Below are 23,449 nucleotides of genomic sequence, written 5' to 3' on the forward strand. Positions count from 1 at the left end.
CAAACACGACTGATAAACTCGATCAACCACAACAGAATCTCTGATTGGAGTAGACACATGAACAGGTACAACTATGCTATCACAAGGCAACCCCAATCAACGACATGATATGCAGACACATATGAATAAGTGGATCCAGGATCAAATACCACAGATGTTGCTCTATGTCGGACAAAAACGGTACCTGAAATAACGGCATTTGAGGCTTTTGCCTCGGGTCTACCTGGGAACGAGTAACACTAAGCACTACCACGTCCAGACTGAGATCCACCTCTCGAGCCCTGGGACCCACCTCTACCAACCTGAGATCGACCCCCAGAAACCTGAGCACCTTCTCCGCTACTTGAAGATACTAGAGTCCTGTGGGACTGATGACCTTTCCTGGGTCGGGGACACTCTCTAGAAAAATGACTAAACTCTCTATACGCAAAACAGCCCTTAGAGGGCAGAGACTGATAGAATGAAGCTGAAGATGCGGCTGGAACAACCCGGCCTGCTGGTTGAGAGAACGAGCACTCAAAAGCTCTCTGTCTTGGTGGCCCACTGGAGAAAGCCTGCAAAGCTGAATATACAGGACGGCCGAAATATGGATGATACGGCCTAGAAGACTGACCGGCGCCTCTCGATCTAGAACCACCATAGCTCCCAACCTGTCGCTGCCTCTTCTCACTAACCCCACCAAATGCACGGGCCTTAACGGCCTCAACTAAAGAAGCATGTTTAACGATGGACTAGAAGGAAGCTGTCACGACCTAGCTGGGGGCCGCGACGAGTACCCGGGGCTAACCACCGAGCACCGCTCGTGCTATCATTTCCTTAACCCATTTAATAATCATTCATCGATTCCTTGTTAACCTAAAAAAAATCTGGTCTTCATTACAAAATATAATGCTCTAACAGAAGAACATATTTCAATATACTCATACACATACATATTATCCACATCATGGAACCACATAGCCCACATCGAGTATCTACGAGACTTTATAGGATGGCATATACCAATATACACAAAAGGATCAACCGAATAGCACCTCCGAAATAGTGGAGTGCTCTTGTAAATCTGTAGATGGGTCCTACGGATCTGCAGCTCTCCCTGTCTACCTGTGGGCATGAGCACAGCATCATAAAAGAAAAGGATGTCAGTACGAACATTGTACTGAGCATGTAAGGCATACATCAAGAAATAAAGGAGATAATAAGAAGATAAAGTAAGTGCAAGAAGATAACCAGTAATTGCTTGCCTCTTAAGGCGAATTCATGCATGCATACTCACAAAAAATCGTATCATATATTGTTGCGGAACGTGCAGCCCGATCCATATATCATCATATATCAATACAATGCCGTGGAACGTACGGCCCGATCCATCACCCATAAATCCCGCGTCCGGGATGAGATCATAATATTCCAGTTGGCCAGGTGGTTATGCGTCTATAGTGCCTCACCTTTCCCCATATCCCCTGAATACATATACATATCATATACTTATATAATATACATAGCATGCATGAGAGCCCAAGTAAAAGCTATGGCTCTATCGGAGTGACGTAAGGTCGGTAGCCTCCGACTATATTATGGATTAATCATGATCGTCATGTCTCACCTTGAAGGAACAATTATTATAAGGTGGGACTATCAATGAAGAATATAGATATGAACAATAACATCAAGAGGAAACATAAAATAGGGTCATAATCTTATAAGAAGTCAATCCATATGTTTTTGGAGTCTTAGAGAAAATGTAGTCATCATTCATGAATAAAATCGAGAAGTCAATAGATGGTTCAATATTCTCATGTCGTCTTTGAAATCGTAACATTGGAACCTTTAAACATAAAATCGTTCTCATCATAATGATATTCTCATTTTTGACATCATCGGTGTCATGGAAGAACATATCCATCGTTTTTATCATAAGAGCTCACATAATCACAAACTTTGGTTTGGAGAATACGAATATCTTGGGAAAACACTTATGGATTATCAGGAAGGAAATCATAGGCTTTTTAACTTTTGATAACAAGGAAAATATGGAAACATTTATGAAATCATAACCTAGGGATCATGCCTTTGAAAGAAGGGACGAGCCTTGACATACCTTGGACGTTTACCATTCTTATCGCTTGCTCATTTCCTTTATGTTGCACTCGTGTATACCTTCAAGAGAGTTCATGCCATCGTTAGCTAAGCAATTATAAAAACGGGCTTCCATTTCTAGGGAAAATTGGGCAGCATCTCCTTTGTTTCTATTACGTTTCTCATATTCTATTTCAGTCCCCAAACATTCACAACAATAATCACAATATAGAAACCAACAATCATCGTTTATATACATTTAGCAAAATCCACCAATTTCCTCCAATTTCTCCACATTTAGTGGTTTTCGCCTATCATCACATCTCCTCATACGTCACACTTATCCCATGGTCTAAACGTTAATTATAATGTATTCATGATCACAACATATCAACATTCATGATTTCCATTCAACTACCATTCAATTGTGACACTACTCATCCTTTTAAAAACTCATTTTCCATGCTTTTCTACAATCCAAGCATCTTAGACTTCCAATACCTTAAGCAACATAGTAAAATCATGAAACATACCTTAGATGATGGTGGAACAAGCTTTGAATGGAATTCTTCCTCTTGCACCAAAGTTTCACTTCGCCTCCTTAGGGTTTTCTTGAAGAAGATGAATCCTACTTGAGTTTCATATGCTTTGCTCCATGGATTTTATGTTGTTGATATTCAATTCCCCTTGAATTTTTCTTATGGATGAATGTTAGAGTATTCTCTAGAGGGTTCTTGAAGTGAAGAGTGGAAATGAAATGAAAATAAAATGGAAAGGGTCCCTTATATTTAAAATTGAAATCTGGCCGACCTACTTTATACGGACCAACATACGGTCCGTATAATTTTTACTGACCGTATGTTGGACCGTATGTTTGGTCCAGTGAGCTATATTGTGCTGGGACAAATCCACGGTTGGACATACGGTCCGTGGATTTTATACGGCCAGTATGTCTGGCCGTATGTTTGCCCAGTTTTTCGAGACTTGTTCTCGTCGACTCGTTTGATCTCCGATCCTTATAGAACCTTCTTAGTACTTGCTTAACACCTCATTACCAATCTTAGGGACGTTATAACATGTCTCTAACCATCATTATGCCATCACATAATCGTTACCCATTATTTTCATCTGATACACAACATATGGTTTGCTTTTCCTTACTAACTTTCGTTCCTCATCTCGGATGTCTTGATAATCTTAATTAGGGCCATTTACACCCTTATTGCTTGCCAAAACATCGCATATGTTATGTCCTTCGCTCACCCATTCACTGTACATTTATGGAGGATTTCCAAGGTGTAACATTTTTCCCCCCTTTTGGAACATTCGTCCTCGAATGTTAAAATACTCGGGAATTCTAGGAAAATTTTGCCAGAGTTTCTCCTGTAATCTGGCACTACCAACCTGTCACAACAATCCACAATAACACTGCCTCACAGGGCTACAACACAGCATAACATATCTATGGCCACACACGACCCAAAGAGTAAAAGTAAGCATGCATACCTTAAGATCTCGGCGTGTCATCGTGAACTTCTCCTGGAGATTTGAATAGGCACGGGTATTTGGCTATCTATATTCTCTTCTGCTCTCCAAGTCGTTTCTTCCCGGTCTTTGTTTTTCTACCAAACTTGTCTCAAACTACCTCCGTATTCCGAAGTCTTCGCACTTGCCTATCTAGTGGTAATGGGTACCTTTTCATAGATCCCCTTCTCTGTCGCTTGGGCACTATTTATTGACATGATTCTAGTAGGATTTCTAACATATTTAGGAAGCATCAAGTTATAAATGGTAGATCTAATTCATAAGCTACCTTGCCTACTGCATACGATCTCGTAAGACCTAATATACCGGGGACTAAGCTTCCTCTTCATCCCGTGATCTTATAACTTTCGTAAGTTGTCATATCCCAGGCTATTGTAGTAAGCGTACAGCATATACTTATGTCGTATTCCAAGTGATTGTCCTATTTGCCCTTAACAATAATCCCCACTCAACGTTCCAACTTAGTTTATCATATGTTTTCCTGGCCGGAGTATTATGACTCCATTATCCCTGTTTTACCTCTTACTCCTCATCTAAGTACTCACTTGACTTCATTGGCGACGCGTAAATATCTACAAGTTACATAATCTTTGTGTGATTCGCATTCGTACACATCTATCCATATACATGTATCCTTACCCATGTTCGCATTCATAATCATACTCATTCGCACATCGTATCTATGGTCATGTTCATATAGATATCAATATCATTCACAACGACTTTCCCGTCAATGTCTTTGTCTCAAGAACAGGGTAACCCCACAATAAAATCCATGTTAGTCTCATGAATTATTCTGTGTCTCAGGCCGGCATGCCTTCTTCTTGTGACTACCATCACCCTCTATATTTACAACATTCTCCGGTGTCATATCTTCATTTGGGCTAGAAGAGTATTTAATCCTGGAAGCAATTAAATCAAATATGAGGACAGAGAAATGAGAGTTTCCATTATACTGAAAGAGTAAAAAGTAACCACAACCAATTGAATAGCACTCTTTAAACTAATTCCAGCTCTTCCTCAGCCATGTCACACAATCAGAGTTTTACAGTTTTATTCCCCACTTTGCGCCACTTAGAACCTTAAGGGACACAACGTCTCACAGATCGGCCTTATATTTCTCTAAAAATTCATCTGAGATTTGTAATTTAGAGGAACGAGGAGGTGGTATAATCTTCAAGAACTGTGGGTCCACCCCCACCTGTCATCGATGCTTTACCATCTTTGCCGACTCACGACCCTTCTTCTTCTTCTTGCTTTTGGGTGTCACCTTATTCTACTGCCTTTAGTCAATACACTCCCGTAGGGTTCATTATTTCAACCCTTCACACTGGTATCCTCTCTATTCGCTCCCCCCCCCCCCCCCTTTTGGGTTCACTCGTACTTGTAAATCTTAAATTCACGTACTCCTGACTACACTACGTCTTCCTCATACCGTTCCCCACAATCTATGGCTATAACAGTTCATGTGTGAAGCCTTAGCGTACTCACCTTATAATCTTGTAACCAAATAATGCACCCGTTATAGTAATCCGAACAAACATGTATTTTACTTGGCGCGTCCAGTAATTATGAGTCAATATCTAAATCCGCTCCAATTAGCAACTCCCTGCCCCATAGGGATGCTTACATTAGTAGTAGGTCTAACTATCCATGCCACCCATCTAATGTCACTTGCCCTCTTCTTTAGCGCTCAAAATTTGCTTGTAACGCCATCTTCGTTTCTTTAGGGCTTAGGTCTCTTACGCCGCTAATGCGCCCCATGCCTCCTTATTCTTTTACTCCGATTTACTCTTGGCACCGATTTCATAACCATGTTGTACCACTATCGTTATTAATTATGACTCTGCTCCATTGATTCATCGTCATACAGTAAACTCATAACTCATGATCATATTTCCTCTTCAACTCTTTACTTCATATACTTCACTCGTTCTAACTTGATATAGGACCTTCGTAGGAAATACTTTCTCCTTTGACTACCACACAACTATTCTTCAGGTACGCATACTTCGTATATTTCCTTTTTGCTATATTTTCGCCCTTATTCCTTCCTGCTCGACTTACCTCATTCCTCCCGTCTTATATTCGATCCTCGACTCTTCGTATGAGGAACCATATTCTTAACTTAGTACCGCTTTGTCCTTTAGGATGTACCGCCCTTGCCAATCCATCTCTTACTGCCAAAACTGACTCTGTTCGTTCTGATCATCCTCTCTCACTCCTATCACGTTGACCCTCCTCCTACTAATTGTCCTACTTTCATTATTTATCCTCACCGTAGTCTTGATCTTTTACGCCCAACTAAAGTATCATCCATGCTCTTAATTATGCCAATTACGGCTACTGCTACTCCGCTATATCACTTTACTCTGATCCCCTTTTCGGGTTGACTTCCCCCTTAGTGCTGGCTATTATCTCAATCGTTGAGACATTCCTGCGCCGAACTTTCCCCAACAAGGTCCTTCAAGCTTTCTCATCTACTGCTCCCGGTTCGTTTGCTGGTTTCACTCTTGTATTCATATAGAGCTTAACATTCCCTTAGGCGTCTCCTCGCTATACTTTACATTACAATTCTGGTTACGTGCTTATTATATCCAGATCATAATCTACCCTATGGAGTAACACTTCTTGATCTCATTCGCAAGCCTGCTTATAACATAGGCTAGCCTCATGAAGCAGGCATACTCAACCTGTTATCCCTTTAGTCAGTCACATTACATTTACCATATCGATTATTTGCCCACGTATTCGCATTAATCACAAAAGGATGCTAACAATATACCTGGAGTAATATCAGGGGAAGAATCAGGATATGGTCGTTCGACTAATGCCTGGATATGATGCTGGGATCCGCTTGGACTGGGCGTTCTTCGGTCTCTACCACTGCTTACTAGCATCTGTGGCCCTGGCCTTGGAGGGCGTGCCGATGATGAAGAGCCAGTCACCACTCCCGTAGTCTGAACCTCACCCTTACCACGTAACGATGGACAATTATGCTTTAAATGGCCTGGCCGAGCACAGGCATAACACACATCCGTGCCCCAGCGACACGGTCCCCGATGTAACCTGCGACACTGAGTACATCGCGGTACCGAGGATCTCTTCTGGCCAGAATCACTCCAAATTCGAGGACTAGAAACTTTGAGACTCTGGGGTGACCTTGAATAAGTGGGTCCATCAACTCTGGGTCTAAGAAACTGCAGAGGAACGCCTCTAAACTCATGATCAGACCCTAAAGAATTAACTCCCTTTCTCCAACCCCTGTTATCGTGGCCCGCATCCTTCCGCTGAGCCTGAGCGGCTACCAAATGAGTCAATAACAGAATAGTCTGTCTCATCTCTTGGCCCGCGGTATCTTGCGAAGGAACGGGGGGTACTGGAGCTAAGGTCGAGGCCCCCCTCCGATCCTCAAAAGTGAGCGAAGTATGGGAAAATCGAGGTAGGGCCTTATCCTGGGGTTCGCCCTCCTTCATATCTATAGTCGGCTCTCGATCAAGCCCTTCTTCAACCGCCATCTTGCCCTCCCGGGCCGCTGCAGCTTTTCCTTTCATCAGCTTTGCTGAAATTATAACGCACCGTTAGGGGAGGAATAATCTTACAACACAGCTCTATCGCACGATCTATTAAGAAGAAAGATGGTCATCTTTCCTAAATGCCCGGTAGCCTCCTGTTTATAGATGTGGTGCACAACACACCGATAAACAAGACTCTATTAGACACGGCTCGTAGACACTTCCTAGGACGAACTGCTCTGATACCACTTCTGTCACGACCCAGTTGGGGGCCGCGACGAGTACCCGGGGCTAACCACCGAGCACCGCTCGTGCTATCATTTCCTTAACCCATTTAACAATCATTCATCGATTCCTTGTTAACTTAAAAAAAGATTTGGTCTTCATTACAAAATATAATGCTCTAACACAAGAACATATTTCAATATACTCATACACATACATACTATCCACGTCATGGAACCACATAACCCACATCAAGTATCTACGAGCCTCTATTGGATGACATATACCAATATACACAAAAGGATCAACCGAATAGCACCTCCGGAATAGTGGAGTGCTCCTGTAAATCTGTAGATGGCTCCTATGGATCTGCAGCGTCTCCCTGTCTACCTGTGGACAAGAGCACAGCATCCAAAAAGAAAAGGATGTCAGTACGAACATTGTACTGAGCATGTAAGGCATACATCAAGAAATAAAGGAGAGAATAAGAAGATAAAGTAAGTGCAAGAAGATAACCAGTAACTGCTTGCCTCTTAAGGCGAATTCATGCATGCATACTCATAAAACATCGTATCATATATTGTTGCGGAACGTGCAGCCCGATCCATATATCATCATATATCAATATAATGCCGTGGAACATACGGCCCGATCCATCACCCATAAATCCCGCGTCCGGGCATCCCGCGTCTGGGATGAGATCATAATATGCCAGCTGACCAGGTGGCTATGCGTCTATAGCGCCTCACCTTTCCCCATATCCCCCGAATACATATACATATCATATACTTATATAATATACATAGCATGCATGAGAGCCCAAGAAAAGGTTATGGCTCTATCGGAGTGACGTAAGGTCGGTAGCCTCCGACTACATTATGGATTAATCATGATCGTCATGTCTCACCTTGAAGGAACAATTATTATAAGGTGGGACTACCAATGAAGAATATAGATATGAATAATAACATCAAGAGGAAACATAAAATAGGGTCATAATCTTATAAGAAGTCAATCCATATGTTTTTGGAGTCTTAGAGAAAATGTAGTCATCATTCATGAATAAAATCGAGAAGTCAATAGATGGCTCAACATTCTCATGTCATCTTTGAAATCGTAACATTGGAACCTTTAAACATAAACTCGTTCTCATCATGATGATATTCTCATTTTTGAAATCATCGGTGTCATGGAAGAACATATCCATCGTTTTTATCATAAGAGCTCACATAATCACAAACTTTGGTTTGGAGAATACGAATATCTTGGGAAAACACTTATGGATTATCAGGAAGGAAATCATAGGCTTTTTAACTTTTGATAACAAGAAAAATATGAAAACATTTATGAAATCATAACCTAGGGATCATGCCTTTGAAAGAAGGGACGATCCTTGACATACCTTGGACGTTTACCATTCTTATCGCTTGCTCATTTCCTTTATGATGCACTCGTGTATACCTTCAAGAGATTTCATGCCATCGTTAGCTAAGCAATTATAAAAACGGGCTTCCATTTCTAGGGAAAATTGGGCAGCATCTCCTTTGTTTCTATTACGTTTCTCATATTCTATTTCAGTCCCCAAACATTCACAACAATAATCAGAATATAGAAACCAACAATCATCGCTTATATACATTTAGCAAAATCCACCAATTTCCTCCAATTTCTCCACATTTAGTGTTTTTAGCCTATCATCACATCTCCTCATACGTCACACTTATCACATGGTCTAAACGTTACTTATAATGTATTCATGATCACAACATATCAACATTCATGATTTCCATTCAACTACCATTCAATTGTGACACTACTCATCCTTTTAAAAACTCATTTTCCATGCTTTTCTACAATCCAAGCATCTTGGCCTTCCAATACCTTAAGCAACATAGTAAAATCATAAAACATACCTTAGATGATGGTGGAACAAGCTTTGAATGAAATTCTTCCTCTTGCACCAAAGTTTCACTTCGCCTCCTTAGGGTTTTCTTGAAGAAGATGAATCCTACTTGAGTTTCATATGCTTTGCTCCATGGATTTTATGTTGTTGATCTTCAATTCCCCTTGAATTTTTCTTATGGATGAATGTTAGAGTATTCTCTAGAGGGTTCTTGAAGTGAAGAGTGGAAATGAAATGAAAATAAAATGGAAAGGGTCCCTTATATTTAAAATTGAAATCTGGCCGACCTACTTTATACGGACCAACATACGGTCCGTATAATTTTTACTGACCGTATGTTGGACCGTATGTTTGGTCCAGTGAGCTATATTGTGCTGGGCCAAATCCACGATTGGACATACGGTCCGTGGATTTTATACGGCCAGTATGTCTGGCCGTATGTTTGCCCAGTTTTTCGAGACTTGTTCTCGTCAACTCGTTTGATCTCCGATCCTTATAGAACCTTCTTAGTACTTGCTTAACACCTCATTACCAATCTTAGGGACGTTATAACATGTCTCTAACCATCATTATGCCATCACATAATCGTTACCCATTATTTTCATCTGATACACAACATATGGTTTGCTTTTCCTTACTAACTTTCGTTCCTCATCTCGGATGTCTTGATAATCTTAATTAGGGCCATTTACACCCTTATTGCTTGCCAAAACATCGCATATGTTATGTCCTTCGCTCACCCATTCACTGTACATTTATGGAGGATTTCCAAGGTGTAACAGAAGCCCCCATGGCCTCAAGCTAAAGGCAAGGAATCTGAAGGGAACCAACAAGCCCACTAATAAAGCGCCGAATCTTGTCAGGCTCCGTAGGAATCAAAAGAGCTGAATAACGAACCAAATGCAAGTAGCGAGTAACATAGGCCTCCAAAGACAATCCCCTCTACTGTAGATGTAGAAACCCATCCCTATGAGCCTCTCTCAAAGCCCGGCGTAGATACTTCTCAAGGAAGGCCCGATGAAACTGTGTCCAAGTCAGTGGAGGAGAACCCTCAGGTCTGCAAGCAATAAAATACCTCCACCAAGTCTTCGCGTCTCCGCGAAACTGGTAGGACACATAGTCAACTTTATGGGACTCAACAATCCCTATCTTATGTAACAACTCATGCATGTCTAAGATGAACTCATACACATCCTCTCCAGAAGTACCCGTGAACCTAGGCGGCTCTAACTTTCTAAACCTTCCAATTAGATCCTGATCAGTCAGGGTTATGACAGGGCCCGCCACGAGTCTAAGCTCATCTCTCGGGGCTGGCACTGCATCCATCCGGGGACACATAGCCGCGGCAGGGTGTGCTACACGAGTCGGTCTCTTCTCAGGGGTCTGTGCCCAAACTCTAGTCTGTGATCCTCCGCCCATAGAAGTAACACTAGTGGCAGCCTGCGGGGCATCCAAATGGAGTAGAACACAAGACATAGTATCCTTCATCACCTGGTCTGAAGTGGCCTTGGGGTGTGCCCGTGCTGGAGCCACATCATCCTCGACAACCTGGTCTCGAACCTGCTGAACCTCAGGCTCTGGAGATGGAGATCTCTCATGCCGATGACCTACCGCAGGAGCCCTGCTCCTGGCTGGGGCTGCCCCGCGGCCTCTAGCTTGACCGCGCCCTCTGGCCATCGCTTGCCCTCTGGTGCCAGCCATAGCTGTAGGCTCTGGCACCTGGTCTCGAGCTACCGTAGCTCGAGTCCTCGCCATTTGTGAGAGAAGAGATAAGAGTAAAATATTCGATTATTTCATATACCAATTAGAATAAAGTAGCATGAAAGAATAAAAAAAGTCAAGTTTCCTAAATGTCCTATAGTCTCTTATAGATAATCTCGGAGCTCATCATACCGATCCATGAGACTCTAATAGAAACACTCTTGTATTACAGACCGGGTAACCTAGCGCTCTGATACCAACTTGTCATGACCAAATTTCACTAAGTCATGAGGGCACCTGTCTTTCCCACCTCGGTAGGCGAACGTTTAACCCAACAATTCATAAGCAATTAAAAAGGATAATAATTAAGCGGAAGAAATAGAAATATGTAAGTCTGACGATAATGATATAGAAATATTACGGAAGTATGGAGTACAGCCTCTAACTAGAATCTACAAGTCTAGAAATAATAATAATACATCAAAAGTCTCAATATGTCTCAGAATATCAAATAAGACATAAATAAAGGTAGAATCTTCAAGGCGGCAAACTTCCTCGTGCTCACCTTGTAAGTCTCTAAACTGCAACCCTCGAACTACTATCAGCCACGAGGAGTAGAGGCTGAACCGACCTGGAACTCTGCATTCATAAAAGAACGCAGCAAGTGCAGGTCAGTACAAAAAATGAATACTGGTATGTATCATAGGCCGACTAAGAATAGCTAACATATATCAAGGCAATAAAGTAAGATAAACAGGTAAATCAACAAGGTATAAGTCAATCATGAGCTAGTAACCAAGTACACGTCATCACCTATGTTGTAACATCTAAACCCAAATGTCCCAAGTCTCAATATACTCAATCTGAATCCGTATATCACAAGTACATCACAAGAATATCACAATATAAGCCATAGTACAATGAAATGGAATGATGTATGAAGTGTGAATGCAATGCATATGCACTGTACACATGTACTCCGAAGATGGAATATCACATCTCGGCAACACAACCCATAGAGGACCCGCGAAGTCCATGTACTCTCACGATTCCGACAACAACCTCGGCAATCGCTACCAGCACTCATCCTCGATTTCAGGATAAATATCGGATCGACCCTCACATTACTCTCATCCAACTGAGCCCAGCTCATAACAGTGTTTCCATAAACATCATTAATGTATCAACAATATATCATGAAGGATGAGAATGCGTGCAATGTATGAGTTCAATGTCAATAATCAAATCAATATAAAAAGTACCACATAGGCACACCAACAGTATCAATAAAAGGCTACACAATAAGCCATAATAGAATCACTATCCTCGTCTCAAACGACAATAAGTAAGATGCTACAATATCAAAATTAAGATATATCAATAATCATGTTACACCCCGGAAAATTTTGCGTTACCAAGACTGTCGACGGCTTAGTATGAGCTCAAGGGAGAGCAAAGTTATACAAGGATTAGGGATGAAGATTATATTATCTGAGTATAAGAATATACATATGACATTTGGAGATCGTATGGAGTAAATCAGTTAACACAAGGTGGGGCCCACATGTCGGGTGTTATGTCCCGTATTTCGTATATTCGAATATTTTAAGGAAGTCGTGGTAAGTTAAGGGCAAGACTATTTTTCAAAATTATTTTAATGCACAAGTTGTTTATTAGTATGGAAATATCGAGAAAGGCTAAGGGTAAAAAGGAAAATTCACAAAGTGGTTCATGGTAATATTGTGAAAGGCTAGGGGCAAAATGGGAATTTCACAAAAACTCAAGAAAGTTCTTGAGTGGCCATGTGGCCGTCCAAGTTGAGGCCTTGGCCCACATGGATGAATTATGTGTGTGTGTGTATATATATATATATATATGACTTATTAGTCATATTTATCATTACCATTACACTTAGAAAATTCAAGAAGTTTGGAGAAGAAGAAAAAGAAAGAGAAGGAGCCATGTTCGGCCATGGCTATCAAAAATTGGTTCCATGGAGTTGATCAAGAAAAATTATTTTCTTCTAGTATTCCAACTAATTGGAAGGTCCTCTTTAACATGGAGTAATTGTTGGAGTAAGCAAAGTATTCATTGTGCGAGTTGTGGACTCTAGCCGAGGAAGAAGATGTGTGGAGAAAGGTATGTGTTCAATCTTCTTTTACATGTGTTATGGATGATTTGTGAATGTCGTAGTATGTAGAAATGGATGAAATTCATAAAAATATGTATGTGTGTGGTATGGCTGAATAAGATTGATGATGATAGGATGTGATGAATTGATTTTTATTTAGTATTTTGATTGTTGTAGTTGTGGATGAATTGAAATGAAGTTGTAATCGTTGAGAAATTATTGGAGGAATTAATGTGATTCTAATATGGTTTCTTGTAATTATGAGAATAATGTTGCTAGTGTGTGAATTATGGTATAGTTCATGAATTGAAGGAAGGAAATGTGTTGTTATTGTTATTGTTGCACTTTGGAGGTTTCGGATGGAATGGCATATTGGTTAGATTATTTTGAATATTGTGTGAATTGTTTGAAGTGTTCTTGAATCATGTTAGAATGATTTTGGATTAACACTTGAATGTGAGATCATTGGTGTTAGCTTGACTATATGTGATCAAATTGAATATAAATGAAATGCCGCCGAATTGTGTAGGAAGGATTGCTAGTGTTAGAATGCACTTTGAATTGATTGTTGGAGTTGGAAATATGATGTTGTTGATAATTTGGCCGAGTTGAATTCTCGGATTGTTGTTGATAAATTGGCCGAGTTAGATTCTCGGGGATGGTTGTATTTACAGGGGAGATGCTGCCGAAATTTCGGCAGATTATAAATGAATTTGTTTGAAAGACTAAGATAAGTATGTGATGATGAGTCTAATGATTGTATAAATTCTCTTGAATGTAGACTAGCGATAGCGAGCTTGGACAATTAAGCGTAGCTAATAGGACGTGGGACAGGTATGTAAGGCTTACCCTTTTTTTCTTTTGGCATGATCCTTGTGAAACGAACAGACGATATGTATATGATTCCAAAGAAACTCCTATTCTTAGAGCCACTAGGATGGCTAACGTTCTTGATTTCCATAAGCTATTTTATATGGTTTTGATGCGTATCTATGATGTCCGAAGTTCTATTTGATATGTTTCCGCATGGCATTCAAGAGACAATTGATATGACTAATGTCTTGATTTTCAAATGATAGCACGTTTGATTATTCCATTGAGTCTTTGATATATTTTGACACGTACATATGGTTCCAAAAGTTCTATTTTGATTTGATCCATAGCGATATTCGAAAGGTACTTGATATGATTATTGCTTTGATTTTCCAAAAAATAGCTTCTGAAACGTTCGTAGAAGGTTCTGTACTAAAACGTCCATAACTTTTTCACACTAACTCGGATTGACTTGAAACGTGTTTATGACCCTCAAGTGTCGATTTATGTACGTACCCATCGAGTCTTAAAATTTGTTTTATATGCATATAGTTTCTCACTACTCTGCTCGTGCATGCCTCAATATGTCTTTCACCGAGTCCCGAGCCGGGTATGTTATCGTGCGCTCTTCACTGCATTGTTCACCGCGTCCCTAGTTAGAGGGTCGGGATCTGTTATATGCATATACGTTTGAAGTATGATGTGGTATATGCATTCTGAAGTATGATGTGTTCTGGAGTATGATGTGTGACGGAAATATCCCCTATTCCGAAGTATGATGTGTTATGGCGCCAGTGATGGGGTGGCGACCATGTTCTGTTCTCCGAGTCCTACAATGGGCCGCATATGGCATGCATGATTTGTGTCTTGAAAATAAACATTTTGGTATTCTGGATGATTTGCTTATTTTCTGTACTAATTCTGACATATGACATCGGCATACATGATTTGTGTTTTGAAAATAAGCATTTTAAGCATTCTGGATAATGTACTTACTTTTGAAATGTTTGTTTCGATTATGGTTCTGTCTTCTGTATTCCATGTCTTACATACTCAGTACATATTCCGTACTGACCCCCTTTCTTCGGGGGCTGCATTTCATGCCACGCAGGTACACCCAGATGAGTAGAAGGCTTTGCTAGAAGGTGTTTCAGCGGGATTGGCGAGCTCCACTTCCTTCCGGAGTGTTACCGAGTCAGAGTATATATGTTATGATTTCTGGTTAATGTTAGAGACTTTGCAGACAGAGTCGTGGGAATAGAATGTCAGTATTGTAAGCGGCTCCATCAGTCAATGTGTCATTTTGCGATATGTTATAAATTCCATATGATTACAAATTTTGCTTGATTTGAGAACGACGAAAGGAATGTTCCTGAAAGCTCTTATTATGTATTTCATTTTATTTGAGTTAAAAGTCCAAAGCGATTATGTGTGTAGTAAGAGTCAGTGGGTTCGATCGGCTCCGAATATGAGATCGAGTGCCCATCACACCCTAGTAAGATTAGGGTGTGACATCGGGATTTTATAAAGGACATATGAAGGGATATATGGTAGTACATGTGAAGTTGAGCAAGTCTTAAGAAGGACCCATAAGCCGAAAATGAGTGTAAGCCCTCCAAAAGGACGATTTAAGAAAACGTTTTCGGGTGATCTGACTTCGAAGGGCCAAAATGGTATGATAAGTTTGGAATTTTTAAGGCAGAAAGGTTAGTGGGCCAGGCCCAACCCGAGCCCAATCGGATCATGCCCATTACCCACACCTTTTTAAGTGAAATATCAGCTTTATCTCCTCATTTTTCATACCAAAACACCAGAAAATTCTGGAGAAAAAGAGAGAGGAGAGCCTAGAGAGAAAAATCAATTTTGACCAAAATCTGAGCCCCGAATTCCGAAGCCCATGAAGAGAAAAGTGTCGTACGTGGCGTTGCCTTCAATTTGAGCCAAAAATCAACTAAGAAGAAGAGGGTGGACGTGGTGGCTGTACACTTGAAGTAAGATTAAGGTTCCTTTTCATTGTTAACAAGTTTATTCAGAGTTTTAACGGATTAGAAAGGAGAGAATAGTGTGATAAATTCGGTTGTTGGTGTTGTCGAATTATGGATTTAGGCTTGAAGAGAAATTTGGATAAAAATATATGTATTTATTTTGTAGGATGTTGAAGATGTTGTTATCGATGTTGCTGGTATTAATTTCGGCTTCTTTACGGAAATAAAGTTATTAATTAGTCGTATCGCAAATTGGTTGGTTGAGAAAATGGGAAAAATGGTGTGTGGGCTGCTTTATGGCATATGTTGTGTTGGAAATGATGTTATTACTATTGGTATTTTTGTTGATGTTGTTAGTTGCTGAATTGTAATTTTGGGCTAGGCATATAAACAGGGGAAATGCTGCCGAAATTTCGGCAGATTATAAATGAATTTATTTGAAGGACTAAGACAAGCGTATAACGATGAGTCTAATGATTGTGTAAATCCTCTTGAATGTAGACTAGCGAGCTTGGACAAATAAGCGTAGCTAATAGGAGGTGGAACAGGTATGTAAGGCTTACTCTTTCTTTCTTTTGGCATGTCCTAGAGCTAAATAAGGTATGATATGCACCTTGGGGTGACTCTATTCCTAAATTCCGAGCTTGTTTATGATTCTTATTCACTTCTTGACATAAGCATGCTTAATGTGGTCAAGTTATTGTATGATGGAATAACGAGTAAAGCATAGATAGTTCCTGTTCCTAAAAGAGTTCTATAAGGATTAATGTTTCTAACTTTCATAGACGGTCTCGGATTGTTTTGAAACGTTCATAAAGGTTTTTGTAATGATTAATGTCCATAACTTTCATATGCTAACTCGGATTGACTCGAAATGTGCTTATGATCCTTCAAGTGTCGATTAGTGTTCTTACTTATCGAGTCTTAAAATTGATTTGTATGCATATGGTTTCTCACTACTCTGCTCGTGCATGCCTCAATGTATCTTTCACTGAGTCCCGAGCCAGGATACGTTCTCGTGCACACTCTACTGCATTGTTCACCGAGTCCCTCACAAGAGGGTCGGGATACGTTATATGTATATACACTCTGGAGTATGATGTGTTTTGGAGTATGATGTGTTACGGAGTTATTCCCTACTCTGGAGTATGATATGTTATGGCGCCAATGACGGGGTGGCGACCATGTTTTGTCCACCGAGTCCCATAATGGGCCGGATAGGACATATCCCATCGACATGCACGATTTGTGTTTTAAAAGTAAGCATTTTGGTATTCTGGATAGTATACTTACTTTTTGTGTTTCTTGTTCCGATTATGGCTCTGTTTACTGTATTTCATGCTTTACATGCTCAGTACATATTCCGTACTGACCCCCTTTTTTCGGGGGCTGCGTTTCATGCCACGCAGGTGCATACAGATGAGTAGAGGACATTGATAGGAGATGTACCAGCTGGATTGGCGAGCTCCATTTCCTTCTAGAGTGTTGCCGAGTCAGAGTATTCAGGTTTTGATATCTTGATTGATGTTAGAGACTTTGCAGACAGAGTCATGGGTATAGGATGTCAGTTTTGTAAGCGGCTCTGCAAGCCGACGTATCATTATGCATTATGTTACAAATTCCATATGATACAGATTTTACTTGATTTGAGAACGACAAAAAGAATGGTTTTTGTCAAGTTTTTATTATGCATTTCATTTCGTAACTTAAGAGTCCAGTGAGGTTATGAACATAACGAGAGCTAAAGGGGTTCGCTCAGCTCTGAGTATGGGGTCGGGTGCCCATCATGCCCTATCAAGATAGGGTGTGACAAGTCACCAATATTTACTATCTCCACGTGGCATCGACCCAACAACAATAGAACAAGATAAGTCACAATAAAACGGGGTGGCTAAGCCCAAAATCACACAATAGGGCCCAACGTAAGAGAATATGCAACCCAATTTCATACTCAAAGGTTTAGAGGCTTTCTCCGATAATATCGTCTAAATATATGCTTCGCTAAACGAAGTCTCACAATAGGGTAAACTGTAACCTACCTGGAAGAACGAACAACAAGGTCTCGACAATCACACCTTAGTCTTCCCTTTCCTTTGAGCCTCAAGATAAAGAAATTCTAAGCATATTCAAATCAAGAAATTAGAATCAAGAAGAACATTTATCAAACCTTACTTCTATTCAAGACCCTAAACCCTAAATTCATATTTTAGGCAAAACCCCCCAAATTTGGGTATAAACCCTAACTTCCAATCCCATAAATTAGCCACTAATTAGGAAGAAATTATGAAATACAAGATTCTAATCATCAATTCCATGCTTAAATAAGCTAACCCAACCAATAAATCAAGATTACAAAGCCTAGAAGAAGAACTCATTGAACCTTCTATTAATTCTTCAACTCTAGTGAACTAGCATGATAAAGGAATCCTAAGATGATAATGAAATCTTGGAATAGGAAAAAAGATAGAAGGACTTACCACCAAGATTCCCCCCAAAGAATCACCTTGAAATGCTCCCAATAACTCAGATTTCGGAATAGTAATAAATGAGGGACTTAGGGCTTTTAACACTTCATTTAATGAAATTAACTTCCCGACGCCTGCTTCCGCGACCATCAGACCACTTCAACGTCACCGCTTTGGCGGTCCCATGACCACTACAGCGGTCATGCCCAAAATCACATTGGCCGCTTCAGCGGCAAGGTGACCACTATAGCAGTACCGCCAAACCGGGCACCAGACACAAGAATTCCCAAGATTTTCACAACTCAACCCGAATTTTTAACTATCTCACAAGGCCATCTGCTCACATACCAAATATGCAGACATATATAAAAACACGCTACAAACGCACTTTGTCCTCGGAATTCCCAACGGAGGTCTCGTTGACCGAGTCAACCCCTGATACCTCAACTTCAACTTCCCAACCCGAGTCCTGAAATGCACCCGAGTGCATTGGGAACCGAACCAAATATGCAAATAGGTTCTAAAAGATCATCCGGACCTCTCGAAATCGACATATTTTCGAAAAAAGGTCCGTTTACCCAAAAGTCAACTTTTAGTCAACTTTTTTTCTCTTAAAGCCCAATTTTCCCAAAAACATTACCCAAATCAAATCCAAACACCTCGAGAAGCATGTCAACGGTCCCCTCGAGTCAAATGTGAGCTAAACAAGCTCGGAAAAAGGTCAAAAGTGCCAAAAAGACTATAACGACCAAATGGGTCGTTACATTGAGTTTAAGTGGGATTTCTTTTGTTTTATTATCTTTGTGCAGGCCAAGGCCCAAAACGGTTTTTGAAAACAACTTGAATCATTTTTCTTATGCAAGGTTTCAACTATGTTCTAAGGGGTTTCAATAATACACAAGTATTTGCAAGTATACATGCTCATACAAAACGAATGTAAACATATTACGGAAAAAGGCCAAAATTACCCCTGAACTTTGAAAAATAGTTCATTCATACCCTTCGTTATACTTTAGGGTCAATTATACCCTTACAGCTATACTATGGGGTCAATTATACCCTTATGTCTAACTGCTGCCACGTGGCATCATCCCAGCCCTTCAAAATTATTTTACCTTCAAATAATTTTTTACCCACTAAAATAATTTAACCCGACCCGAAATTTTTTTCCAGCAAAAATAATACGGAATTATTTTTATTTTATTTTGCTAGAAAAATTATCCGTATTATTTTTGCTGGAAAAAAAAATTCGGGTCGGGTTGAGTTATTTTAGTGGGTAAAAAATTATTTGAAGGTAAAATAATTTTGAAGGGCTGGGATGATGCCACGTGGCAGCAGTTAGACATAAGGGTATAATTGACCCCATAGTATAACTGTAAGGGTATAATTGGCCCTAAAGTATAACGAAGGGTATGGATGAACTATTTTTCAAAGTTCACGAGTAATTTTGGCCCTTTTCCGAACATATTAAATTAGCTTGGTTATACAAGAATAAAGGAAAGGGGAAGACGATTTATCTTTTTCGGCCTTGGGCCCAAATCGTTAGCAATCCATGCTCTTCTAGTTCTTCGTACGAAGCTCTAAGCAGCTAATCCTTTTACTTCATCTTTGAGCTTTGCTCTCCATACTTGTTTTATTTGTACCTCGCACAATGAAAAGAAAAGTAGTTAGTCAAAATGGTACGCCACCCCATAGGGTGACGTTTATGAACATAAAAATAATATCTCTTGGACTCGTATCAAACTTTGAGAGCTTTGATTACGGAGGCTCAGACTAATGTTTCCGAATGTGGCAAAGAAACCCAATACATGTGTTGGCTGCAAACTAGTGGCGATTCTAGTTTCCTCGCCAAATGCATGTTGGTTCCTATCTCTTGATATTATTATGAGGGCATCGTCGCCTAAACAGAGGGATAACCTTTCTGGACAAGGCATGGCCTAAAATTAAATGTTCTCATCGGCTCAAGTGTAGTATCCTGTTTGAATCAGTAAATACCAAATAGAGGCAGCATCTGTTTCTTTCTAAAATAGCCTCTGTTTGGATAATAAACATTTCCCAAAAATGAAGCATCAAAATATAGCAGCCAACTTCAAAATGAAGGCAGTACCATATGTTTAAACATAGCAGCAATTCTTATCAACGTATAGCAGAGGTTTCAGCCAACAATAAGTATCGAAATGTAGCCGTAACTCAGCTAAAAAAATGCAACAACCATCTCCTCAAGGTAGTAGCTATTTGTAGCAGCAGTTGCCTTAAAACAAGCCAATTATTTATAGCAAAGTGCAGTAGTAGTCTGTTGTTTTTGACAGACTCAGCAAATTTTACCATAACACTGATTCATCCACAAGTGAGGCATCAACAATATTAGCAGAACGTGGCATAATGCAACAACTATTTTGTGAACAAGTGTAGTATCTTAAGTGTGGCAACAACTTGAGAATGAGGCAACGTCTCCAATACAACAACAATTTATCAAGAAGTGCAGCAACCATTTCTCAACCAATGTAGCAACTAAAAAGTAACACTCACTAACATTTTCTGAACTTCACAATGAAGTAGCTGTTGTTATCAAAGTATCATCCATTTTTCCAAGCAAAGGCAGCAACTACTTACCCAAAATGCAGCAACTCATTTATCCTTCGAAGGTGTAACAGTCATTACTTACCTCAAAATGCAGGAACTGTTTGCGTTAAAGTGCAGCACAGCAGCAAGTAGCAGCAAAAGCAAAATGTCAAACTAGTAGCAACTCACAAATATACCTTGAGAGCAGTTGGGATTTGCAACTCCCCGAGTCATCCAAAGAAAAGAAGGGTGAAGAATGAGTATCCAATCAACAATTTCCAACAAAAACAATAACCAAACGAAATAAAGGTTAACCTCTTATTAAATGAATTCACTACTGAATATTAAAAAATAAAAATAAAAGGTAAGGTTGATCTAACAAGTTTGACCTTTAGAAAAAGTGTATAACTGAATTAAAGTTTAGAGAAATTATTATCAGTTTCTCTTCAAAGGCCCACAACAAATCTTAAACAAGAAAATAGCTCTAGATCAACAAATATCAAACTTCGGATGGTAATACCAAGCTAATGATATTGGCACTAATTTCAAGCAAAGCTTAACTTATATGGGAACTTGAATCTAGTTGCACGTGAAAGAGACTACCACAACAATAATAAAACAACCCATAAGATCACATTCCTGTAAGCTACTCCGCAAAAATCCCAACTAGAATAGATCTCATATCTAAACTAGCTCCACTTAAAAACTAATTCAAATCAGTGAAAACCAGAATGGAATTGCATAACCACTGAACAAACTAACAAACATCATCCAATCACATTTTTGTGTATCATAACAGAGGCAAAACTAGATTTTATTAGTCCTTTTACCTACTTATACTGACAATTGTCACCAAGGATATTAACATATGGTCTCGGCACATATTGATTTATCGGATTTCGAGCTCAAGGATAACATCTCAAACGCATTGATTACCTACTTAGCATAAAATCAACAAATACATTATAGAAGACAAGGAATCAAACTAAACATGAATAGAATGAGCCAATCAGACAATCCTTATTCTAAAGAAAAGCAAGGATCAGTCACTTATGCCTTATCTTGGTGGAGAATTAAAGAAAGAAACAACTACACACAAAATCCATATTTCTCTAAAAGAAAAAAAACGAGTAAGTAAAAGGGAACATTACTTTATACTTCACATACCAAAACTAGAGACAAACTGAATACCTAACAAGAACTAAATCGAACCCAACGGAATACAAATCAACAGGACTAAAGAAAACTGTAAAGATGTAGAAATAAATAAAGAAAAGGGAAGTTTCCTTTTTGTCGAGCAACGACGGGAGCGACGAGAGCCGACAAACAACCTTTCACCTAAACTAGCTTTCGACGAACGGAAACGAGACCCAAAAATTTAACTGTGATCGAGAACTTCCTTGAAACTCAAGGATGAGCCGAGTTTCTGAGTGTTCAAACTCGTGTAAAAACCCATTGTGGTTGTGAAAAACCAATTGTAGGTGTCAAAAACCCATTTTTAAGAATGAAGAAATGGTTCTCTCTTTATAAGAGGCCAATTCTAGGGTTTCTTCGGTCCAAAATCGATGTGGGACAGCTATTAAAGTTGAAATTCATTGATAATTACTTGAAATCCAAATCATCCGTCAGATGTAAAGAAAAAATCAAAAAACAAAAATGAAAAGGAGTTATTATTGTCGTTTGAGTTGGCTGTCAATGTGAGAAGATGACAAAGCTTCATTAATGACCTTGCCCGAAATGGTGAGGCAAGGACTGAGAGAAAAGAAATGCGTTGAACCTTTGCCTAATTTGGTCAGAGATGAGCTCTTTGAGAGTGTGAGGGAGCTTAAGGGATCGTTTGGTGCTGTGTGTTTTCTTTTCTAAAGAATGAAAAAGAAAAGAAAAGGGAGTTGGGACTTAAGCATAAGTGGGCCGGGTTAACCCGAATTTTTGGGCTGGACTGATCTGATTCTTTTTTTTTAGGGGTGGAATTAAGAAGAGGCCATGATTGTATTAAAACATATCCGATTTTGTTCAATTGTAGACAACATTTGTTTAAATATCCAATTTGAGATGAATTAATTATTAAATTAATTAATTAAGCTTCTTGGCTTAATAAAGTAAATTACTTCTTGGCTTAACAAATTAAATTACTTTAATTTGATAATGGTACTTAATTAAAATACTTTTTCTTCATATAAATGGATTTTTTAAATTGATAAAATAGACATAATTAATACTTAAAACATACATAATATATATTAGGGAATTTTGCCAATGAAAAATGGAGAAATATCACCAAAACTAGTTTAGCAAGTATTTTTTTTATTTTTGAATAAATATTTTACTCTATTTCCAATTCAAGAAGCTTGACTAGTTAATTTGAATTTTTTTAGGGCAAAAATTGAGTGTCAACAAAGGATTTATTCAAACAAGAGAAAAATCCTTGAAAACCAGAGTTCGAGGTAAGGGTTCTGGTGATTCCTCGAGAAAGGTGTTAAGATACCCCAATATTAAGAATACGTAGAATGCAGTTGACCTTCGAG

At 39.4% G+C, this 23,449-nt stretch overlaps 1 long non-coding RNA gene across 2 annotated transcripts; it reads right to left on the reverse strand.

The window, feature by feature from the left end:
• Positions 1-850: 850 nt before the first annotated feature.
• LOC132603421 (uncharacterized) lies at positions 851-22,820 on the reverse strand. 2 transcript variants are annotated; one of them, XR_009568249.1, is made up of 3 exons: positions 11,534-22,803; positions 7,684-7,754; positions 851-1,104 (listed from the first exon to the last, which is right to left on the reverse strand). It is a non-coding gene; the product is annotated as an uncharacterized LOC132603421 (long non-coding RNA). The 2 variants fall into 2 exon arrangements; XR_009568248.1 differs by lacking the exon at positions 851-1,104 and having other exon boundaries at positions 7,504-7,754; positions 11,534-22,820.
• Between the last annotated feature and the right edge of the window lie 629 nt (positions 22,821-23,449).

Source organism: Lycium barbarum, chromosome 7 (genome assembly GCF_019175385.1).
Source record: "Lycium barbarum isolate Lr01 chromosome 7, ASM1917538v2, whole genome shotgun sequence".
NCBI classification, from domain to species: Eukaryota; Viridiplantae; Streptophyta; class Magnoliopsida; order Solanales; family Solanaceae; genus Lycium; species Lycium barbarum.